Source organism: Chaetura pelagica, unplaced genomic scaffold (assembly GCF_000747805.2).
Source record: "Chaetura pelagica isolate M959 unplaced genomic scaffold, ChaPel_1.0 scaffold153, whole genome shotgun sequence".
NCBI lineage: Eukaryota > Metazoa > Chordata > Aves > Apodiformes > Apodidae > Chaetura > Chaetura pelagica.
The window spans coordinates 1904955-1924441 of NW_009952707.1; the positions used below are offsets into that span (position 1 = coordinate 1904955).

General features: G+C 37.0%; 1 protein-coding gene across 1 annotated transcript in view; it reads left to right on the plus strand.

Moving 5' to 3' along the window:
- Nucleotides 1–19487, plus strand: part of SBF2 (SET binding factor 2) — a 208442-nt gene that overhangs the window by 115527 nt on the left and 73428 nt on the right. The window lies entirely within an intron of this gene.

The following is a 19487-nucleotide window of genomic DNA, read 5'->3' on the forward strand; positions in this document are numbered from 1 at the left end:
GCCAAATATCTTTATTTTAGATGGTTATAGTAGTTTTCTCTTCTTTCAGACTTTTTATTTCATGAACTGCCTTTTGTTACTCGGTTTGACTAGCATTTGTGGAAGTGGAGACCATCAGGGTAGTGTTTGAGTAACAGCAGTATTTGATATTTTAAGATCTATTACAATATAGAAATACCATGAGAATAAACCATGGGAGCTTAACAGGGCCACTCTTAGTTCTGTTAATTCTTCAATTACTATCAATTTTATGGATTTTATCCTGTTGATCATAGTCATGGTATTACTAAAGTGAAAGAAAGGAGATTCCAGTGTTTAATGCTTGGACTTGAAATTTCCAGATTTAATTCCATATTATACTACTGATATTTTTGTCACAATAGGCACACCAAGTTTTTTCTCTGGTCCATGGTTTGTTACGCAAAATGTAGAAATAACAGGTTTTTTTCCATCCTGCTAACTTAACACAAGTTCCACCTATAATGTTCTGGGCTTCATAAAAGAAGCTGCTATTTCTCAGTCTTTCTGATTATGTCTCTTTCCCAAGAAACTGGAAGATTCTTGAATATCATTGCACATGGCTGAACTAATGAGGAACACATAATTTTCCTAGAAAAAAAAATGGAAGTACACTGTAGAAGATGGTAAAAGGTTTTGTTTTTTATTTCTTTGCTCTGAGGAGCATACTGTTATCAGATATCATTGGATGGCCACACAGTCCAGGAAAAATCTATACACAGGCACCTTTTTACAAAATCCAGAAAATACAGTTTGGTTGCCTGTTTATGTCACTCAACATTGCAGACTTTTTAGTTTTATTGCTGTTGCTAGCTACCTGCTGTCCCAGGATTGATGGAGATGACCACCTTGACATAGCAGTAGCCATTCTTCTCTGGGCCAGGACTCAGCCGGTGGTGGTGGCAATGTCCAAGTAATTCCTTTTACATCACTTAGGCAGGTTTGTTTGTGCAGTGATCTCCACAGAGAGGTGTCTGGTTGATTCTGCATGTGTGTCCAGGCACCACGGTGATTGTCTCAAGCTGCTGTAAACTGCATCTGTGGTTTTAAGTGGGAATTTCTTGGATGACCAGGCATCAGAAAATCATGTCTACTTTTTATGCTGGCACTGTGCCAGTGAAGGTGATCAGGAGTGAGCTCATGTGTGACTGGGCACTTCCTGAATTGCTGTTTCCCTGCAGACTCCTGAGACCCTGCTTCTGGTAATCTCAAAGCATTTGTGACTTCTGCTTGGACCTACCCTTCAGCTATTGCACAAGACTGTTACTTAAAGAGAAGGGTTAGCAGTAATAAGAGTCCCATGCTGTGCTGTCCATGCCTACATCTGCCTTCAGCCTCCCTCCCTCTTGGCTTCTCACCAAAATGTCTTGTGTCCACACACTACCTCCTCCTCTTCTAATATAAACTCACTAGTAATGTAGAAGTTAAAATAATCCCCAAGTCCTGCTATGGTCAGAGCAGCCCGTTTGAAGTGTGAATGAATGTGCATCTCAAACATACATCTGCAGAGCTCCAGTTGCAGGGAATCCCCTGATTTGCCCCAGGTCTCTTGCTGCTAATATGAAAAAGGGTAAAAAATGCTAGAATATAAATGTGATAAATGTGATTGTGTCTTCCTTTCTGTTGATATAACTTACTAAAGATACAACTTGTTTTTGAGACTGCTAGGTGTGGGAATATTGATTGTGCCTTCATTAGGTTTCTGTGCAGTTAGAAATTCAGCCTTGTTTTAGGGTTTCTGCTAAATATTTTCTTACAAATATCAAATGATGGAATGGTATTATTTTTAATACAAGAGGAAGCAGAAATACATGTGAGCAGCAGTGCTATGGACCTCCTCTGGTTGCTTGCAGCTTTGAGGCTCTCCATGGGGTTTCCAGCCGTGACTGTGACTGACCCTGGGTGTCCACAGCCTCAGTCCCTCCCTCACAGGGGTGCTGTGCAATCCAAGTCAAGGCCCTGAAGCAAAACAGCAGCAACAAATGTAGGTACATTAAGAGCTGTGATGATCTTGAAGAGTTTTTAGCATATTTTAGCAGACTTTACATGGCACTTACATAGTGATGTAGACATTTTAGAAAAGGATACAGGGTATATTATCCAAACTGCAGATGGCCGGTCTGTGTCTGGGTTACACTGATTTCCCTCAGGTCACTGTCTATCTTACTGATAGATAAATAAAAATGTGATAGCCTTTTGGACACAAACATGAGCACTAGAGCATGAAGCACCAAACGAAGGTATCACACCAAGTAGCCCTGGGCTACTCTAAGCCCTAGGCATTCTCTAAGGAGAATGGTACAAACCCACTTGGGTTTTGGAGACGTTTGGCTGCTCGAACAGTCTTGAGTCTTAATGGACAACTGTCACTGGCCTTTGTTCAGTCCTGTATTGCTGTTAATGCAGGACATGCTTTCCCATGTGTTTGTTCACACATAGGTATCTTATTGAAACCATGTAGCTTCATGCAGTGTTGATGTGGTAGGCTCTGACTGCTCTGAAGTGTTCATTACTGTTAATTGTGGCCTTGTGGTTGCCAAGTGTTCCTAATAGCTCTGTGTTCTAAATATTTTTGGTCGTCTTGATGAAAAGCAGACATGGGCTTGTACGCTACTTACTGCTGTAAATAAAAGTCTAGTTTAGGAATTGTGTTATACTGCTGTGCAGTGGCTCTCCAGCCTGCCTATTAAAGAGGTGGACTGATGAAAGGGAGTAAAATTAAAAAAAAAAAAAAAAAAAAAGTCTTTGATGTTGGGAAGAATAGGCATTTTGCTCATAGAATTAATTACGTAAAATCAGTGACTTCTGTTATTACAAGTTTTATATTAAATAAAACTATGAAAAGTATGCATGGAATTTTTGTTTTATTTAAAAAGTTATGTATGTATATAATGTGCATTTCAGTCCAGGTACATAATTCAACATATATTTGTGTATAACAGGTTATGTTTACATACCCTTAATGTAAAGTAACAAAATATTATACAGCATCGATACACTCTATCTATTTAGTGAAGATACCTCTGTGACTACCATATGCATACGTGTATCAAGCTTTAGTTCAGTCTTTTATTACTAAAATGAAAAACAAGAGTTTGGCTGTCAATGTAGTCTCACTCTGGTCTTCCCTCACTGCACTTCACCCTTCAAATAACTGTTAAACCAAGATGTAGCAGAAGAGCTGAAGTGGAATCCTTCTCTGCTCTGTGAGCAAGGTATGTGCTCCCTTCATCACTGATGGTGCTTAACTTACTGGAAGAAACATTCCATATGGAAGACTCATTTGTTGTTTCCATAATGAATTTATGAAGCTGTCTGCTTTTAAGTGCTTTATTTTGCAGGAATTGGCATAAAAGTTGCCAATAGGTGGCTGTAAATTCATTATCTTTATTTTTCACATGCAGTCATTTCTAGAACAGAAAGAACATTGAAATATGTTCAAAATCTTCTAATAATTTGGTTGCTATAATGTTTGTATAACCTTTGGTTTAAGCAATTGAAGTCTTGGCAGCTTATAATCAAAAGTGGAACTGTGATGTTAAGATAAACACCATAAACCATAGGCCAGTTCTGGGTTTTGTCAATATTTTGTGCACATGTTGACAAATGCGTTAATATGACAAACCTAAAATGGTGAATGTATGGGGAATTATAGAATTATTTTTAAGGAAAAAATCGTAAGAAAAAATTTCTTTACAGTAATAGACCTGTCTATACTATTCAAAAAGTGTGTGAAGTTATAGAACAAAACCAGAAAATAAAGGTGTAATAAAAGAACATTTGACAATCGATTTATGTTCTAAAAAATTCCCAACAGCTCTTGACATTCATTTTCAATATTATAGCCCATATTTATGACTTACATAAATTGTTTTTTAGAATGCCACTTAAGCGTGCTGTGGTGAAGATTATATTTAGTAATACCACAGTGGGGAAGCAGGCTTTGGTATACAAAGTATTTAAAAATAACTTTACCTAATGTCTGTAGATAAAATAAACACACTCCCTCTCTTAAAGTCTGCCCTGCCTCTTCCCCCACTTTTTCAACTCAAAACTCCAAAACTTTACTTGAGAGCTAGGAATTAAAATTAAATGGCATGTTTAAAATCTCACCATGTTTTTGAATGTACAGATAGAATTAATTTTCTGTATAGAGTATTTGACTTTTGAGGACAAAAGCAACTTATTTCAATTAAATTAATTTCTCTGGTCAGTTGAACATCTTGTAAAACCTTTGCTTTTGTTGTTAATTGATTACATTTCACTTCAAAGAATGCATATCCTTAGCTATATGTAATGAGTTGCATATAATAGGCATATAAAATTCTCTCTCCATTCCAGGTGTACGGAATGAAATATACTAGATCATCTCTTACTCTAACTGTAGTAATAATAATGCACATAAATCAGCTTGGATTATGAGTATGCTATGATTTTCAGCACTTCTTTTGAATCTTTATCATTATCTGCATTATAATATTCTATCTACTTCTGAACCATAGGCGTTTCAGTTTTATATATTATGTATACCTTCTACAGTACTGTTCATTCTAATTCTCAACAAGTTTTCACATTTCTTCACTTCTAATACCTTAATGTAATTGCTAATGGTTTATCTTTTAGTGCAATTTCAAGTCACATAGAATTTTGCTTCTGTAAATATAATGCACAAGAGTATTAGCATTAGCTTCACAGCTGGGGCAAAGCATGATGCTACACATGACATGTTTCTTGATCAGTGTCTTGCCAGTGAGCCAGCAGAACCTAAGGTAAACATCCTTAAGTCAAATAAAGACTTTATTGAATATTTTTAAATATTAGAACAGAGTCAAAAGAAGTTGTTGTTTTGGACATTTTTTCTTCATAAGAAGAGGTAATAATTTAATACCAGCAAAGCCAATGGACTAAAATGGCCTTTAATTTATTGTTTTCAGGAAAAATTCAAGATTCTGGGCTACTGATTTAATGGAATTCAGCCTGTTATATTTATGAAGTTAAAAGGTATAATTGCTTTTGTGCTAAACAATTTAAACAAGAATATATATTTTAATGGACTGTTGCTTTTATCATTGGAGAATAGCTGAAATACCAACCATATGGTGGTTCCGTTTAAAAGCCACAGGCCACAACTACAGTTACGTTAACACAGTTTGTTATTCAGCCTCTGCATTGCCTGTCTAAGAAAGTAATAGACTTTGATCCAGACTTGATTTTGATATATCTGTTACATCTCAATCCACTATCTGTTAAACCTGCATCCCTACAAAACCCTGTAAAGCATTTTCTATGAAGAAAACTTAACTGACAGTAAACTTGGGGTTTTTAGCTTGTTTTTCACAACCTGTCAGGCAGTCAGTAGACCAGCATTACCAGCAGTGTTGCATGGATCAAAACATAAAACCATAACTACAGAGGAAATGCAAACCAGGATGCTAAGAGGTATTATGAGAATCACTTCTTTGATTGTCCATATTTCAGTTAAACTTCAATAAAGATGCTCAGTTTGTCATGTGCGTTTTACACATGCTTCTTGCAAAGAACTGCTTTGGGATAATCTGGAGTAGAAGTACCATATAACAAAGATTTGAATTCCACCAACCTTGTCTGATTTCAAATTGAAGATAAAACATGCATATGAAAATAGTAGGCTTCAGAAATTATTAGCTTAAAGTCAATCCAGAAGACCATGATAAACTTTTCCAAGCCATGATTTTCTATTAATGAAATACCAATTTACAGAAACTTGAACAATCCTACCTGAAGTCTACTCAGAGTGCCATTGGTGGTGGCTTCAAATCTGGGGGCATTCTGTGCTTAAAGTAAGAATAGGTATACTAAGACATAAACATTCTTATTGTCTCTTTTGTGCAAACATTCACTTTCTTCAATAGCCTACTTGAAATTAATCTCATCTGAGATCACCTACGAGTAATCCAAACTATTGGGAGAATTGCTGATTCTTGGTTACATTTTTGCACAAGAGCACATGAAAGATTGTTTCTGCAGCCAGAAATTTTCTAAATATTCCACAAACATTTTAGAGGCTACATGTCCATTCAGGTTTTATTGATCTCCATAAATACTGTTTTTAGAGAAGAGGATTAGGATTTGTTGGGGGGAAATTCCTTTTTTTCCTAGTCAGCTTGAACCTATGTCAACATATTTCCTTTACAGTTTGATTTTTTTTTTTTAATTTCAGTTACTGATAATACATGCTCTTGGGAGCATGAAGAGAAATAAAGCAGCTTGTTAAGAGAGAGAGGGAGTGGTACAGGGAATGACATATTTAACCAGTTACTTCTTAGTAAAGGGGCTAAGTTCAATATGATCTGTCTTTAAAAAAAATGAAAATCTCTACATCTCTCTAATTTTTTAATTTTGAAGCATAATTATGTACATAGTAAAATTTGGTCAGTAAAAAGAGGCTGTTCTCACAGGTCCTGGGGTGTAGTTGAAATTCTGGTGCAGCTTGCAGTCTCCATGTTAGTGATGAAACATCTTTGGCTACTCAGGCAACAGTCTAATAAGAAAGGTATCGTGAACAAATTCATTCTCAGTGAAGTAACTTTAAGTCATAACCTGAATACTTTCAAAATTCATCAGTAAATATTTTATTGAAAAAAGATTTTTAAAAACTTACTGAAGAGGCCAAAATCAACATTTGATCATAAACTTCAATATCTGGTACACCAGGAACCTTTAGCTTGTACCATACTGTAAAGCTTGGTTCTATCACACTCTTACATGAATATGTAACTTTTTTAGAAATAAAAGCTGAAGTACTTAGTAATTTCAGTTAGCAATGTATGCAAGAGCAATGGTTAGCAGTGCTTAAAATCAATATTATTAACAAAAACTGTTGATAAATTTTTCCTAGTCAGCATGCAGCTTTCAGTTCAGAACAGATGACCCTGGAAGCAGCTTAAGCAATGTTCTCTGAGCTTTCTTCATCTCCATTTTATTCTTTTCTGTATTATTTACACTGCATTTGTAGTTGTCCTTTGGCAGCAGTATTTTAGCTAGTATTAAACCTCTTGCATTTATCTTATCATCACTACATAGTGATTTCTCCCAACTTTTTTTTTCATCATGACAGACAGTCAGCTTTATGAATTATTATTATAAAATAGTTGAATCTCTTGACTATGTTTAGGAAATCACTATGTAAGAAAAGATGTATCTGGGAACCTGATGGTTGGAATCTTTCTGCAATTCATCTCAGAGGTGTTTCCTTAGTTTAAGATTTCTTCATGCCTTGATTTGAGACACTGTGGGGTTACGGTGCTTTTACATATTCCAGTAATTGTTGCAGTACTGTAGACTCTGTTGTGATCACTTAATAACTACCAGTATTGCCAGATAAATTTTGTCTCACTTCAGTCATGTTGAACTTCTTGTCCACCATTGCTCCCAAGTCCTTCTCCTCTGGGTTGTTTTCGATCCTTTCTCCAACCAGCCTGTATTTGTGCTTGGCATTGGCCTGACCCAGGTGCAGGACTTCTCACTTGGCCTGGTTGAACTTCATGCAGTTTGCGTGAGCCCACTTCTCAAGCCTGTCAACATCCCTCTGGATGGCATCGCCTCTCTCCAGCATGTCGACCTCACCACACACTTTGGTGTCATCAGCAAACTTGCTGAGGGTGCACTGCACTCAATGCCACTGTCCATGTCCCCAGTAAAGATGTTAAATAGCACTGATCCAAGTACCAACCCTTGGGGAACACCCCTTGTCACAGGTCTCCATCTGGACGTCAAGCCATTGATCACCACTCTTTGAATGCGACCATCCAGCCAGCTCCTTACCCAATGTGTGGTCCATCCATTTAATCTGTATCGTTCCAGTTTTCATACCACAGTCTTGTGTGGGACATTGTTGAAGGTTTTCCACAGGTCCAGGTAGATGACATCAGTTGCTCTTCACTTCTTGTTAGGGTTGGAAATATTTATCTTTGGAGTCCTTGCATTTATGTTCATTGTATATGGCTGACAGTTGATGCTGATATGGTGTGTTGCCTTCAATATACACCCTAAATAATGCCATTCTGTAAAAAAATTAGCTATTGATCTTCAGAATTCTGTCCTGCACTAATTTGTTAATTTGCTATTGCAAATTGAATTGGAAGTCTTGATTTATCATTTCCTCTAGTAGTGTTTACCCTGCAAATCTATTTTTACAGACAACAGGAATTTGCTTCAATGACATCCAAGCATGCCTCTTCAGCTGGATGACAAACCAATATATTTTGGGAGCTTACTTTTTCACTTCTGTAACCAGTCAGATGAGTTACTTCATGAAATTCTAGCCTTCAGATATCCTCAAGCCATTTGAAAATCTCAGAGAAAAAGCATCAATACAACAAGTTTTAAGACTGAAAGATTCAGGGGGTAGTTTTAAAATTGCCAGTTCAAAATTGGTTTACTGCTTCTTCCATTGTCTTTCTTTATGTCTTACATAAAATGCTTTATATTTGCTTGTATTCTTAGAAAAACAAGCACTTTACCAACATTAAAGGAACGGATTTTTTTAACAGTTTAAGTTTCATAAGAAAAAGTTGCCACATCTCGCACACATTTGTCATACTTGTCTTATGGAATAACAAAAAGTATAAGATTTCAAATAAAATCTGTATCCATATTAAAGAAGATGCTGCCCATGCACTGGAAAGTACAGTCTGAACATGTAGGACACCTTACATTAGGTTAAATAAAAATACTAGGTTTTTCTAAGTTTTCTTTTCCATATTTTAAATATTTGTACTAGAATGTATGTATTTCATTGATTAATGTTATCTTGGAAGGATAACTTTACTAAATCAAGCAGCTCTTGAAATCTCTGAATCTCCTGGGCTTTCCAGGCTTTGGAACAATATTCTTCCTTGATCACACAGATTTGATGTGTTAATCAAGATGGACACTGCTCTGTAACATGCTACCTAATCACACACAACATAGAATCATAGAATCCTAGAGGTTGGAAGGGACCTCGAAACATCATCTAGTCCAACCCCCCTGCCAGAGCAGGATCACCTAGAGAACATCACACAGGAACGCATCCAGGTGGGTTTTGAATGTCTCCAGTGAAGGAGACTCCACAACCTCCCTGGGCAGTCTGTTCCAGGGCTCTGTCACTCTCACAGTAAAAATTTTTTTTCGGATATTCACCTTGAACCTCCTGTGCTCCAATTTGCACCCATTACCCCTTGTCCTATCACTGGTCATCACTGAGAAAAGCCTAACTCCGTCCCCCTGACACTCACCCCTTACATATTTGTAAACATTGATGAGGTCACCCCTCAGTCTCTTTTTCTCCCAGCTAAAGAGACCCAGCTCCCTCAGCCTCTCCTCATAAGGGAGATGTTCCACAGGTCCTTCAGTTTCCCAAATTTGCTTTAGGCATTCTTTTCTATGAATGATTTATCCTTTGTATCAGCCAGGGTTATAAGGCCTTAAATTTGCTTGTAGTTTTTCTTCCAGAAAAATGGGGTATTTCTTATAGTTACTTTAGTAGCGTGATTGGTTTATGATATTGAATGGGCCTATTCTGATGTTGTTACAAGGTTGATTTTTTTATTAAGCAACTTGTATAACAACTTTAATAAAAGTTATTAAAACTGCAATTACTTCTTGAAAGGCAACAGAAAATTTTCATTCCAGTCTATTAAGGAACTGAGAGATCTGGCCGCAGGGTTGGCAACAAGGGTTTTTAGGTTCTATCAAATTCACCAGTGTCCTGGTTTGAGCCAGGATGAAGCCAATTTTTCTTTTTACTGATTTTTTTTTCCTTCAGTAAGCTTTCTTGTAGCTAGCAACAGTGTGTTCTGCTAGGCTGATAAGACAGTGGAATGTTTTTCTAACTACTGAGGCTTCAAGGCCGCACCTGCACTCTGCCGGCTCAGACACTACGGGGAGATCTGTGACCCCCCCGTAGGAGGCTCAGTTAGACGGACAGCAAAACTGGCCAAAGATATTCCATTCCATATATCTACGTAAGCTCAGAGGAAGGTCAGAGATCACAGAAGACAACTTCCTTCCTTCTTCTTCTCCCCTTCTCTTCCGTCCATGGCCAGCGTCCAGGGAGGACTCTGTTCATCCATCACCGTCGATCCTCAGGCTTGATCTCTTGTGACCCCCATAACTCTCTGCTTTCTCCAGCAGCAGCTCCGGGATTCCTCGGGACTCTTCCCAGTTCAGGGAAGTGCTGTGGGAGTTGCTGGGGTGGGGGGAGTCGAGAGGCTTTTGCCCGTACCTGAATATATATCTGTATATAATTGTATATATTTTCTTGTATGATTCATTAGTGTTTTAATTAAAGCTGTGTAGTTTAGTTTTCAATCCAGCCAAGTCTCTCTCTTTTTCTCTCTCTCCTTCCCTACCTGGGTTGGGGGGGGGAGGGGATCGAGAGCATTGTTGTCGGACCTGAGTCAAACTGTGACAACCAGTTCAGCTAATACAATGAATGCATCATTCGTTCCTAAGCATGGAAAAGCCCTTGCTGGCTAAATTCAAGATTCATAACCTTAAAATAAGTAGAATTACCTCAAAAAAACCACAGAACTCCCTTTTGTCATCCTTGAAATTTTACAGCCATTGCAGGTCATCCCAGAAATACCCTATTCCAGCAGCTGACACTTGTTTCATGAATCCAGAAATGGAGCTGCACCAACACATATGATCCAAGAAAACTTCTTCCAGAAGCAGCTGGTCATTGTCGTTCTTCTTGTCCTTTGGTGCAGCTGTACACAGACTAACTGGTGCCTCTGCCAAAACTGTAGCAAAGCTTTTCAGCGCTATCAAGGTTGGCGTAGAAAAACTGAAGCTGTCCAGCAACAAGATGTCAAATATGTATGGAAAAGGGACTCCACTTTTGGCAGTTAGTGAAAACTGCATCTCCCAGAGGCAGTGATATCCTCACAAGCATGTGCTTCAGTTCCCAGGGGCACCTGCCAGAACCCTGCAGATGCATTCAATATATATTTTTTTTAAAATAAATAAATAGAAAAATATTGGCATCAACTTTCTCTCTGGTAATCTTTGTCTGTGCTGGTTGAGCATAGTTTTTTTCCTTTCATATACTTGCTTAGTTCTTCCATGCTTCTTTCAGTTCTGCACTCTCCTGATAGTTTCCATCTCTTGGATGACATCCTTAAACTCATTAATTACGTTGTTCTTTTGCCCCTGCTATGAGCTATCTCTAGTTGAGACTAATGTTTTCATCATTTGCTATTTTAAAAACTCTTTCCCCTCCTATCTCCCATCAGTCTTACACTTTGTTTCCAATTATTTATTCTTTACCTCACATACTTCTTTGAGAAATTTAACATCACTGCTGTGAATCTGTTCACTTCTGCCTGTTGCTGTTCTGGCAGTGCTTCTTTTCTGACATCAAAGTACTTCATAATATTTCCATTTCTTCTCATGTTGAATGCCTGTTCAATTCAACTGCAATATTACTTATATTTGCAATTCCTTGGAGCTGTACAAAGTTTGCTGGTATCTGCAAACAGCAGCAAAACATAATTAATTTTGTCTCTTTTCTGAATTTCAGGGCCTGGTCTTGTTTTAACATGTATAACACAGCACATAGTTGCAAGTGCTGTTCATATGTAGCTTATGTTTTGCATGGAGTCACCATGTCCCTTGTGCAGAACTTTGCTTTTGTCTTTGCTGAAGTTCAAGAGGTTCTTGTCAGTCTATTTCTGACATGCTGTGATGCCAGCTCATTGCAGTCCTGCCCTTCAGCATATTCATCACTCCCCCAAATTTGGTGTCATCCAGAAATTCGGCAAAAATTACTTTCATGCCATTTTACAGATTGTTAATGAAAACATTAGGTGGTGTTTGCCACAGTATCAGCCCCTGAAAAATCATGCCTGCCTGCCTTCCTGTTAAACTTGGAACCATTGACCACTCTCTTTGAGTCTGACAGTGCAGTTTTCCACTCCTTCATCCGGACCATATCTTCTCATCTTGCCTACAAAGATAATAAAGAAGCCAGTGTCAAAAGCCCAGTTAAAGCCAAGGCACATGAGATGTGCTGTGCTTTCCTCAGCTACAGAGCTTCTTATTTCATCACAGAAGTTACACATTTGCTCTGGGTCAGCCGTGCTTTCTGTTCTCAATCACTTCCGTGTTCTTCATGTTTCTGGAAATGCCTTCTATGAGGACTTGCCCCCTACAGTCCAGCCTGTAGATTCCTCATACCTGTTCTTTGCCTTCTTTGAGGTGTTGCCCAAGGTTTTACAAGGTATCTAGAAGAGACTAGGGAAGTGCCAAAGGAAAAACATTGGTGTTCAGAAGTTCTCTTGTCTAAGATGATATGAGTGAGGACTTTTGCCATAAATAAAAAAATATTTTCTCATCACATTATATTAAGTGGAAAGTTTTCAGTGAGCCCTACTTCCAAGTTAATTTTCATCAGCCATTGTTTGTTCAATTTCTCCATAATGAACGAGACCCAGAAACTTTAAGTAATGGATTTGCGCTGAGCATTGACTCTGCTTTTCAGAAGACAGATGTAAAATTCTACTACTTCTATCCAAACCATATATTTTTCTAAAGTGAAAGACTGATTTTTCAGTGAATCACTTTACATGCCCATGGAAATTCTTTTTTAAAAGGTGTTAATTCCTATTAAGTTGTAAAAATTATATAGATTGTGCACTGATGATGTGAAGTATTTTTATTAAAAGTATATGAAATTAGAAAATAGCATGAAACTTTGAGAAGAACAGTAAGATTAAGTAAGATAACTCTATTCTTACATGTTTGAAAGCTTGTGACTTAGCTTATAATTTAGAAGAGATGCTGCTGCACACCAAATTAATTTTCAGAATGCATAAGAATGTATACTGTGTACTTGTGAGCTGATTTGCTAACAGATAACTGGACTCTATAGGAATATTTTAATAGATCTTCTAATATTTTAAGTATTTCTCTGTTGTTCCCTAACTCAGTTAACCAGGCTGTCTGTAAAGTGGTTTTCAAAGTATCCTGTATTTATGTTTTGCAGTTGCTGTGTAAGTGCTTCAGTCTACCAGGGCTTTAGGAGTACACTGCAGACTGTAGATATATTATGAATTAATCACCTCTTTCCAGCTGAGTAGTTAACGGATATTGATCTCTGTTTTGTTATTAATTGCAATGTATTTTATCATTTGAATGTTGTTAGTCAAATATTTTTACGAATTACTGTGCAGGACCTTGTATCACAGCTGGTGTAGTTTAAGGTTTGGACAGAGTCACTGTGAATGAAGCCCTGCTGTGAAATAAAAGTCAAAAGGCATCTTGGCATCCCAACCATTTCCTTGGGAGAAGATTACAGCCTGAGTATGTTGAACTTTATTGCCATGGGCCTCATGACAGTATTCAGAAACATGCATGGCATTTCAGTTAAAGAAACTCAGATGTGCTTAGATGCAAGGGATGGTATTCTTGTCTTTATCAGTATCTTGCAAAAAAAAGTTAATTTTTTTTTACGCTTTTGGGGTACAGGAGAAATATAGTGGAAAATGTGTGATTTATGTGCATAAAAATTGAATTTTCTGGTTTCCTAAACATAGTTTGTTACAAGAAGGAGGAAATTACTAATTTGAACCCTAGACAGAAATGTATTTATTGGGAATGAAAGGGGGGGTAGGGACTCGACAGCTTGTCTTTGAGTAAATGTTGCTTCTTGTTTTGGCTTGCTGTGAGATCAGAAGTACAATGGAGCTGCATCGAGAAAATGTGCTGCGTTTGTTAACTTGTGAATGTGCAGAGTAAAGCAGAAGGAAACTTACGTGCTTGTGTAATTCAGTCTGAATTGCATCAGTTTCATTCTGTCCCTTATGCCACCATGTTTCAAGGACTGACAAACTTATGAAAATTAAGGGTGAGATAAAGACAAATGGAAAGCTCTGCAGAAAGTAAATACTTCTAAAATGAAACTGAATCTTTTGCTACCTGTAATGGCAGACCTACAGCATCTTGCATCCTGTTGTTCCTTAATGAAATGGTCATTCTGAAGGCTTCTAGTCAGGCAGAAAAACCACAAAGTCAAAACAAATTGGTAGGGATTCATCTGGGTTGGGTGTAGTTCCTTTGTCTTCTGCTTTTGCACTTATATGAATGGAACTGAGGGGTGACCTCATCCATGTTTACAAATATGTAAGGGGTGAGTGTCAGGAAGATGGAGTTAAGCTTTTTTCAGTGATGACCAGTGATAGGACAAGGGGCAATGGATGCAAACTGGAGCATAGGAGGTCCATGTGAATATCAGGAAGAACTTCTTTACTGTGAGAGTGACAGAGCCCTGGAACAGGCTGCCCAGGGAGGTTGTGGAGTCTCCTTCACTGGAGACATTCAAAACCCACCTGGACAAGTTCCTGTGTGATGTGCTCTAGGTGACCCTGCTCTGGCAGGGGGGTTGGACTAGATGATCCTTCAAGGTCCCTTCCAACCCCTAGAATTCTGTGATTCTCTGAATGGCCAAAGAGGATGAAGAAGGTGTTATATCTGGCATAATGCAGAGCACAGATTAAGTCTCTCTGATATGGATTTTGTGTTGAATTACTGCTGTCAGATAGTAACGAGGTAGCAATCTGAGAAGTTGCTCCTCAAAAGTGTGATTCTGGTCAATGTTAAACCTGGAAACAATACACAATAAGAGTGTAGTTTTGTGCTTGGTTTGTTGTGATTTTTATTTACTGGGAATCACTACAACAGTATTTGGGTAGAATAAAAAGTTAAATTAAAAGCTTATGTTAATGAGGAGCAAATTGTGCTAGGGTCACTTATGAAGGAAGAGGGGGTTTGCGAGTTAGTAATTTTAAATATCCTTATCAAAATAAGGAGTTTAAGAAATAATGAGAATTACATAAGGCTATATATTCCAAGCTTTGATTGTGTTCCTGTAGTTCTGCCAATAGGGAAGTCCACAGGTAGTCAGCCGCAGGGACCTCCTAGGCATGTCATGGTGCTTCTCAAGACCCAGAAGAGTTGCATACAACACTGTAGCTGTCTCAAAAAGGTTTGATTTTGCCTTTGATGACAGGAAAATCAGAATGCTTTGATGCCATTACAGCAGAGCAGTGGTTAAACAAGATTTGGCTTCATTAGCCAAAAATGTATAAAAATGTTAGAAAGTAACAGTAGAATAATTTTCACTGAAAAAAACACAACAATTTTGTTTATTATTTCAATAAGAAGATTCCAGAGTTTCTTTTTATGTTAATTATATGCTGCTAGTGATCAGTAATGTGAGTAATTACTGTCATACTAGTACTTATTCCAGCAAAATATGTCATAACTGTTGCTCCAGCAGATGGATTTATCAGTGAAGTTCATACTTGTAGTTTAAATACTTTTAAAAGTTACATTGGAAATTACAAATAGGACTATGTGGTTGTTTTTTTTTCACCTTTCTTTCAAGGCAGAATATAATTATATTAGATAAAATCAGTACATTGGTTTGTTTACTTGGATTTTTAACTGCTGAAATGGAGTATAAAGGACAGTGGTCACAACATCGTTAACATGGAATAGGTTTTCTTTGATAAAATGTATAATTATTAATTGTTCCAATTACACTGATATTGTATTTATCTGTGGGTGCATGAACTTTATTCAACTTATTTACTGAAAGTGAAAACTGTGTCATTAAAATTCAGTTCTAGTTTTGAATTACCTTGCAGTTCTGCATGGTGAATCCCTCTTCCTTCTAACAAACAAAGCATTTTTTCTAAACTGTATTGCTGAATTCTCTTACTGCTTTAGACAAAAAGAATAGGCTTATGTGTTAGGTTTGACAGTTGACATTTCCAAAATATAAACTACATCAACAATAAAAATAATGTGATTCAGTAAAACTCTGTCTACATACTATATCTGTAACAATAAGGATTAAATCCTGGCACCATTGAAATTATCTGTTGAATTTGGAACCAATGTGTCACCTGTAAATTTGTAACCAGTGTACTGTTTATTTACAGTTTATGGTTGCCTTGCACTTCCTGCCTTAATAATTCTTCTCCTGGTGCTTTAAGAACACATACAACACTAAAGTTTCTGGCATTTTTTTCATGATTCATTATGAGGTTATTGTGTGGTAATGAATGCTCTTGGTCTTCATGAAAATGGGCAACATGAAATGATTGTCGAGAGGGACAGTGCAATGTTGAGGGTGACTTCATCAGTATTTTTAATAAAGCATACATACATCATACTGTACGGCAAAAAAAGGCAAGATCAAGGGCTGCCACGTTTAGCTTTTTAGTTTGAATGCATTCACTGCATGTTGCATTAATTTCATGTGGTAGTCAGGCCTGAGGGTAATTCCATTTATTTATAGTGCTGCTGAATGTAAAGCAAAATTTGGTCTCAAGTTTTCAGCATACTCAGATTTCTGTGGAATATTAAAAATGTTGTGTCTGTCTGAAAAGCTTACTGCCCAAAGCAGAATGTGGCTTAACACAGGAAACATACCGTGTCAGCTAGCAATTAATGAGAGAGACTATCAAGATGCATTTAAAAAGAATATTGGACTCCAGATGTTAACAGATATTTTATAGATATTTTCTATCTTTTTATACTGTGACTAGGAGAAAGTAGAAATCCCTAAGTATCAGGTGTTATTTGCAGCAGCCTGTTCAGAAAGGTATGTAAGCTTGTGCTAAATTGTCACTGTGCTTCACAGACCGGGTTGCTCCTGTGGTCAGCGGAACATCAAAGAGTGCTTCAGGGTGTTGTTACATCTGGGCCTGCACCTTCAGTAGCAGATCCTTTTCCTGGAGTGACTTTTCTTAGCTGTTCATGGCTAGGATCAGATTTTTGAGGGCATCTCAACTTAGTGTTGACGTAAAATAACTTATTTTCCAAACTTTCATTTTGAAATGGAAGTGCAGCCCAGTACTTGTTCTGAAGTCAAGAATGGGGAGAGTTGCCTCTCCTCGCCAATACCAGAAGTCTAAGCTGCCTACCAGCTTCCAAGAGCCATCAGTGTCTCACCAGATGCTGGCAGTCCCATGTGTCCATCAAAGCGATCAAAATCTTAACTTCCTAGTTGTCAGTTCTGCAATGTAATGACAATATCAAACCACCAAACTTTTGCTGTGTATTTAAACTGAGCGGAACATAAATCACATGTATTATCAATGTAGTGTAAGGAAAAGCATTCTCATTTTACTATTCATTTGTCAATTCAGTATGGCAAAACTATTTTAAATGTGCATGAATTCCTGTAACACTTCCAATCTGCTACACAGTTCAGCAACTATCTGGATATATGATCAGTATGGCTGGAATAATGTGCCAGGTGTTCACTCAGGCATTGAGTCAAAGTAGGCCATATTTCACTTTCATAAGACTTGTTTTTAGGAAATTAATTTGCTGAGAACTGTAATTTTTTGTTTCCCAAATACATTTCAGCTACATTCGGTGCAAATTGAGGAGAGCAGCTTCAGTTATTTTATGGTATTTGACTTATCTACCTCTGGAGTAGTAGTAAGATTGGTAAAGGCAGCTGGATTGTTTTGTTTTGGGAGTCTAAATTAATTGCATACAATACATATATTACATTTCCAGTACTTGAGTTTGTCTGTGAAATGGAGAAGGTAAGATTTTAGTGCCACATCTCTGTTAACAATGGCATTCCCTCTTGCAGCTACAAAGCAGTAAGCAACTAATTTTACTACTCTTAAAACAGTAATGTTACACTTTATTCCTAAGTAATGACATCTTTTTACATTTCTTGTCTTATGCTGGAGAAGAATAAAATATATACAAATCATTCATCCATACTGCAAGTCCAGGAGGTACTGCTGACATTGAGTATGTGGAGAATTTCATACTTGCAAGAAGGAATGGAAAAATAATCTACTGTGTTGTTTATGTGGTGATGATATATATCTTTGAGACATATGTTAGCTCTTGGAGTATTGAATGCTCTCTAGGTGAAGATACATTGTTCAGTTTTTATAAAGATATTTTTATGTATATTTTGGGTAAAAGCCAAAACTCTGACAAATAATTTGAGCTAAGGGATTAAGTAGGTAACTAGAAACAATGAGGATGGATCATTTTATACCTGGTCATAAATAAATGCATACAGAAAGAAATAGGCATTTCTTTGAAAACTGTGCAACATTCCTAAAGGTCGTGAAGTCTCACTTTAAATGGGAGGTTTTCTGGTTACATGAAAAAATAATAACAATACTTATCATATATTTATATTAAACTACAAATCCATGTGTTAAATTCCAAACTGAGGTTAAAGATACAGATAACAATAGGAAATTATGCAGAAATTGAAAATGAAAAGCAGCTGAGGCTATGTCCTTTAGTCTTAACTCTTCTGACATCTTAAAATCTAATTTTTTTTTATATATACCTGTCACGGTACTGAAAGGCGTCATTAAAACATATATTGAGTTTCTCAGTGTCCACTTTTCTTACTGTTTTCCCCTACCAGATTGGAATGTGTTATGACGTCTTAGTACTTGCACACCTTTTGTTTCCCATGTGCAGTGAGCATATATGCGTGTTAAAACCTTCAGCAACTCTGTGCAGAAATAAAGCTTCACATCTCTGAACTTGTTGTACACCTCTTTTGTTCAGAATATGTATGTAAGAAGTTTTCTGAATGCTGCTATATTGAACTGTGTATGGACATTGGTATTGTGTTTAGGTGAGCTTGATTAAAGTAATAGAAGATTAAGTATTTGTTATTAGAAAATCTTAAAGGGTGAAATGGACTTTGAAAGTAAGGAGAAGCAAGGTAGTCTTGTGATGAGTTTTTTGGTCTGTTGTTTTAAACCTGCAGTCCATAAGCCCTCAGCAACCGTTTAAGAAAGAAGAGTGAGATGAATAGAAAGAAAATCCTAGTTGTCCTTAGTGTGATTGTTCCTGTGATGCAGTTTTTGTATATCTGTTAGCACAGTTGGCTGGTACCAAGTTTTTGCTACAGTTCTGTGTTTTAGAAAATTATGGTATGACATGAAGGCATAAATGGAAAGTTTGTCAGAGGAACACTGGAGATATTTCCATTTTGGAATTAGGTCAGATGCTGGAGATAGTTCATAGGAGTGTGGTTTGAGTTGTAGTGTGCCTGTCATAAGAATGAATGTGAAAAATATTGAAATGAATTGTTCAAATGGAAATGCTGTTGTGCCATTTGTCATCCAGGGGCACAATGGTGATGCATTTGTCTAGTAGAACTATGTGCATTATTGTGTTCTTCAGTGTTGACAAAGGAGCTAATGAAAAAAATTTAGTAACTAAAAAAAAAAAAAGTGATTAAAATAACTGAAACTGTAACTAAGAAAAAGGATCTTTTTAACTCTATTTTTTTTCTCAGTTTTTTTAAATCTTAAAAAATTAATGTAGTATGTTTTTTAAATATTAAGTTACATTCCAATTCTGGTTTCTTTTAAAAGACTTGTAATAAAAATCACTATTTTCATCAGTGCAATTAGGAGCTGATTTACTTTGGCATA